Below are 5,955 nucleotides of genomic sequence, written 5' to 3' on the forward strand. Positions count from 1 at the left end.
CACAAAAGAAAGGGTCAGTGGCTTTGAAGAAACTACCACAAAACTACTTCTTTCCAAGAGTGAGGAATGTTAATATCTCACGGGGTCTTAGGTTTTTACTCCTGTGACCATGGTAACAGCCTCTTTTCACTAAGTAAGCAGACCTTACAAAATGCAAAGCCTTGGCACAAACATTTGAGGTTCATCAGTGTAGCAATATCACAGGGAATTCTTTGCTTATGTGGAACACAAGATTCATTGCAAGACACAATTTTTTAACAATGCCCAGTTCTTGTACAGAATCAAGTTTCTTTGGAAACACAGAGCTGGCAATAATAATAATAATTACAAATGATATTTCTCTTACAAGCAATTGACTATCAGATTTTTGTTTGCCTTGCGTACAGTTTAAATAACTTATTTTCTAGCCATCTGCACTTGGAGAAATAAGGCTGTCCTCGCCCTGTGCACAATCGCCATGGCCAGAGACCAGCCTTTAAATAAGTGTAACAATATTTTGACTTTCAGTAGCATTTTAAAAACATATCTTTAGTCCTCAGTCCTTGATTGTCCTGTGACTAACATTATCTTCTTTGACAATAATGCATTATGAAACCAGAATGATGGGTGTTAATGATTTTTTATGATGCTCCAAAGAAATAAAATACAATAGTTAATGGGTGTTGAGAAGGTGATCTTAAATGAGGGTGCATTTTAATTTCTGGCCATCTTTTGTCACAGCTTTACTTTGCAGGAACAATCCATGACTGATTTTATGACCCTAGTGAAGGTACTCAGCTTTGTGTGGGAGTAGTCATTAGCTGAATAACCAGAAACCATCAAGCAAAGTTAGCAGCTGTCAGAGCTGTATTCATATGCCATATTCCTGTTGGGGCACTGCAATCCTAAAAATAGTTATGATAGTAGTAGTCATTTCTCAGAGAGGTTGTGCAATTACAGTCCTTTTCTAGCCATTAATTTTGCAAGTATACAAACAGCCTCTCTCACACTTTTGATTTGGCAGTTAGGGCATTAAACAAGTATGGTGAGCTGAAGGCCATGGTGTCCTTTCTGTAGTTGTCAGTACAACTGTGAGATTCAATTTAACTATAATGATATAATTTTTTGTGTGTGCCTTGAAGTCATTTAAAACTGATAGCAACCCTAAGGCTATCATGGGCTTTTCTTGTCAAGATTTGTTCAGAGAGGGTTTGTCTTTGCTTTCTTCTGAGGGTGAGAGAATGTGAGTTGCTTATAGCCGAGCAGGGATTCAAAGTCTGGTCTCCAGAGTCATAGTCCAGTGCTTATACTCCTAGTGTCTTTAGTATTCCTGCCAAGTTTCAGTCAAGTAGCTTCCTGCCGTAGAGCTATGCCCCACCCCCGCAATCAGATTCTCTCCCCCCCCCCCCAGTATGCCTCCAAGCTGCGGGGGAGCATTGAGGGCATTTTTGCCATGTTTGGTACCCCCCAAGCCATTTTAGGAGAGACCTTTTTAAAAGAAGGACAGAGCTTTTTTTAAAAACAGGGAGTTACCCTGTTCCATTCCTTGTTGGAAGAAAAGAAAAGTCTCTCCTAAACTGTCCCAAGAGGATAAAAAAAAAAAATGTCACCCATAACCCATAGAGACTGCTGGGGTGTACTGGGCTCAAAAATCAGAATGGGGGGTATGGGGGTGCTGCATTCCAAGGCTTCCTGGGGGTGCCGTGTGGCCCCTACAGTTTCTTATCCTGGTTTTAGGAGTCCTGTTGAATCAGGATTTTAAAACAATTGAGAACATAAGGAGAGGGAATGCTTGAGGTCTGATTCACCTGCAAAGAAACAATGAGTTTTTGGAGTAGCCCATTATATGTCTGAATTGGTCCTGCCTCATGGGTACATAGTTCAGTTCTGTTGGCAGTGAAGCCAATTTGAGTGTAGTTTGGGACTTAATTTTCCTTCATACTTGTCACCCAGTATTTGAACAGGAAAAAATGCAATTACATTCATATGATATGTTGTCCTTTTATTTTATTGGCAGTTGGCTTTGCTAAAAATCAGGCAGTAGATCAGAGCTCGGGGACCTACCTCTGCTTTCTGGATTCAGTAAGTCAACTTGTTTTGATCAGACTGATAATGCAATTTTCAAATATCCCTTTTCTCCCTTTTTGATCATACTATTCTGGTGATACATAGTTTTCTGTAGTTTGATATGTAAATGTTTCATGTGGCTATGGTGATTAATAGTTTTGAATTAAGACTTAAAATTCTGCAGTCAAATATCCATATTTATCTTTTAAAATAGTGGAAATTTGTGTGATGCAAACTGTCATTTGGAATGGATATGGGACATTGCTCTACCACGTCCCCCCTAAATATGTATTCCAAATCACTGTGTATGGTTATCAAAAGCTGGACAATGAAGAAAGCTGATAGGAAGAGAATCAACTCATTTGAAATGTGATGCTGGAGGAGAGGTCTGAGGATATCATGGACTGACAAAATGACCAATAAATGACTCCTAGTGCAAGTAGAGTCTGAAATCTCCGTAGAAAACAAAATGATCACACTAAAGCAGCTGCCTGTATAGCAGATCTGTCCATACAGCACATTGTGAATGATGTTCAGACCTGAAGTGGCAACTTTACTGTTCTTCAGATGTAAAGAATATTTAAAAAAGAAAATATTGCCCATGGTTCTAAACTATTTCCCCCCAAAATTATTATGCAAAATAAAAGTCCACTAAAAGGCTCCCAGTTATACATCATGATGTCCCAACATTTGCTCTAAACCAGTGAAATGCCACAAAGTCTGATTCTGTCATTTCCTCCTATTTTAACAAAAGAGATGTTAGAAACAGCAGATAACTCCAGAATAAATTAAAAAGTGGTACCAAACCTTGGCTGCACCCACACTGCAGAAATAATGCCGTTTGACACCACTTTAACTGCCTTGGCTCAGTGTTATGGAGTCCTGGTATTTGTAGTTTGTTGTGGCACCAGAGCTCTCAGACAAGGAAGGCTGAATATCTCACAAAACTACACTTCACAGAATTTCATAATATTGAACCATGGCAGTTAAAGGCTGCCAAATCAAATTATTTTTGTGGTTTGGATGCAGCCTCTGCCATTTGTGGAATTATTCTGGAATTTCTCTGGAATAATTTGAGAAGTTGTTTTGAACCCACAGGACAAAGAGCCGCTTCTCACCCGGTGCCACAGTCTCTCATAAAATCACCTCTTCCTTTGGGAATTCTTTTATTTTTTTGTTTTTTGTTTTAATTCAGATCCTGTTTGTATGGAATGTTTATGTCCTGCTTAGTCTGGCCCTTAGCAGTTTATAAATGAGGTTTGTAAAGACAATCTACAGTTTCTTATTAAGATTCCTGGATTATTTCCTATCAAATCAATCCAAAGAAAAGCACATTTTAAAAGAACAGGGCTTCTTATGTAGGTGCTATGATTACATTGTAACCATCAATTTCTTTTTGCTACATAGATTTCCATGTTTTCCTTTTTACCAACAGAAAGATACAAACAGAAAGATACCAACTTCATAGAATCTGATTCTATGATATATGCAAGTTACTCTTGCAGAGAGAAAAATATAAACAATATAAATAATAGATATATAAATTTTAATACATAAATATAATACAATAAACAATAATAAAATAAACATAATAAATAAATAATGTGTATATACATTATATAAATATAAATATAATTATCTGTGCAAGATCAGCTTGCATACATCAAGCTGAGATTGAACTCTGCTGGTAAAAAGGAAAACATGGAAGTCTGTGTAAATATAATGAGGAACTTGTTTGGTTTCTCCATTTTATTTTTTGGATTCTCAGTAATACCCATGAAAGGGCAAGTGGAAATGTTGTGCTTTCACTGTAATTGGTAGAACTGTTACATTTCCAATCTCTGCTGAAAAGAGACTGATAATCTTCCCATGTTGTGTGAAAAGATTTGAAACATAGGCCCAGGACAGACCACCCCAAAAGGGTGGCCTGCCGGTGGCCTATTTCCCTCCAGAGGGACGCCACAGCTGCCAAACCATGCGGCTTCCCTCCGAAGTAAAAAACCCCCGGAAAAAATGGGTTCTTTTTGAGCCGCCAAGCATGTACACGGGATGCCATCGTTAGTCCGCTGTTGCTCTGTGTTAGGATTAGGGACCATGCAGTTGGTGCGCGGTACCCTAACCCTAGAATCAGTGTCGGCATGGCGCTTTGGGATCGCCTGTCCCGCACCATAGTAATCATAAACTAAGCAGATGTACGAGTGGCTTAATTAAATAATTTTCCTAGCAGGTGTGCCCTGACCTGTTAGTCTGTACTATTTTAGTATGTAACCTGTGTGTGCCTGTGTGTGATGACAGCAGCTTCCATGTTCAGTTTGATGGTGTATTGAGTTACACATGAGCTCTGTTGCACCATCTTTGTGCTCTCTGGGCATCATAAATATGGGTTTTACAACTGTAGGGGCCCTGTTTGGGAATCTCTTAAACTGGACAATTTAGACCAGTGGTTCTTAACCTGTACTCTGTGGATCCCCAGGAGCCTTAGTGTCCCCAGAGGGGGATCTATGAAGGTTTGAAGGATGCTCTGCCCACTTCTGCCTTGCAGTGGAACAGCCCTGTGACAGGAGCCAAGGCAAAAGCTTGCTGGTTGGCTGGCAGGGCCTGTGCATTGCTGTTCAATCTGCTCAAGCCACAAAGCAGCAGGAAGAAGCAGGAGAAAAGTCATCCCTTCCCCTAGTGTACCTCTGAAGGAAGGCTTAACAGATGGTATAATTGTTAATGGTTAAATGTTTAGGTATTATTATTAGGGTTTTGAATTTTGAGTTAAGTCTTGGGGATCTGCAGCAACAAAAGATATTTAGAAGGGGCTTCTGGTAAAGAACAGGTTAACAGCCACAGATTTAACCAGAAATCTGTTCTCACTGCTTACGCCTATGGGTCATATTTTCGATATTTGTGCTTATTGCCTTTCTGATGCTAGTAACCTTTTAAGGAAGGTTTATCATCATTCCATTTTGGAAAATTTTTTATCAACACATCAAATTTTCATATTACTTAACTCTTATAAATTCATTTTATATTTAATTATCTCAGTTTTAGATTTTATTTCAGTTTTCATGCATCCAAATTACCAGTCACTATGCAGCATAGCAATAGTTATACATAATCTGAAAAAAATCATTAGAAGGTCTGTCACACTCCCCTGTGTCCCTCCCCCCTTGCATGTGTGTGTGTAGTAGAAATACTGTATTTTCTGGCGTATAAGACTACTTTTTAACCCAGGAAGATCTTCTCAAAAGTTGGGGGTTGTCTTATACGCCGGGTGTCATCTTATAGGGCAGGTGCTGAAACTTCTGAGCCGGACTGAAGAATCTGTGGCCTCCGCATATGGTGGGGGGAGCTCAAAAACGGCTGCGGCCACATCCCCACCGTATGCGGCGATCATATGAAAGCAGCTACAGCTCTGATAGTCTTGGAGACAGGGAGGGCTGGGCAGGCAGGGAGAGCTGACCAATCCAAGCAGGCTTTGTATACAACAAGGTTTCCTGTTAAGTACCTGCATGTCATTTGAATTAAAATTACCATATTGAAATCAAATCTGATGTTTTTTTATTTTTATTTGGTGTGCGTTGGAAGAGGGGTAGTCTTATATGGTGAGTATATCCCAAACTCTATATTTTAACTGGAAAAGTTGGGGGTCGTCTTATACGCCCAGTCGTCTTATACGCCGGAAAATACGGTATTTTGAATTATCAGAAAATTATAAGAGTTAAGTCAGGGATAGGCAACCCTTTTGAGCCGGGGGCCGGGTTGCTGTCCCTCAGACAACTGGGGGGCCGAAGTAAAAAAAAAAAAAATAATTAAATAATTTTTAAAAATTAAATAAATAAATAAACTGGGACAAATGTAGGACAAAATTTTCAATTGGAGGGCACTTTTCAAAATAAAAAATGGAGGACACGTGAAAAATTT

At 39.3% G+C, this 5,955-nt stretch overlaps 1 protein-coding gene across 5 annotated transcripts in view; it reads left to right on the top strand.

The window, feature by feature from the left end:
• Nucleotides 1-2,000: 2,000 nt before the first annotated feature.
• Nucleotides 2,001-5,955, top strand: part of B3GNTL1 (UDP-GlcNAc:betaGal beta-1,3-N-acetylglucosaminyltransferase like 1) — a 325,750-nt gene continuing 321,795 nt past the window's right edge. For all 5 annotated transcript variants that reach the window (XR_006101818.1, XM_042448424.1, XM_042448423.1 and 2 more), the window contains exon 1: nucleotides 2,001-2,061. The gene's annotated coding sequence lies outside the window, so the exon portion shown is untranslated. The remainder of the gene's footprint in view (nucleotides 2,062-5,955) is intronic.

Source organism: Sceloporus undulatus, chromosome 2, assembly GCF_019175285.1.
Source record: "Sceloporus undulatus isolate JIND9_A2432 ecotype Alabama chromosome 2, SceUnd_v1.1, whole genome shotgun sequence".
NCBI classification, from domain to species: Eukaryota; Metazoa; Chordata; class Lepidosauria; order Squamata; family Phrynosomatidae; genus Sceloporus; species Sceloporus undulatus.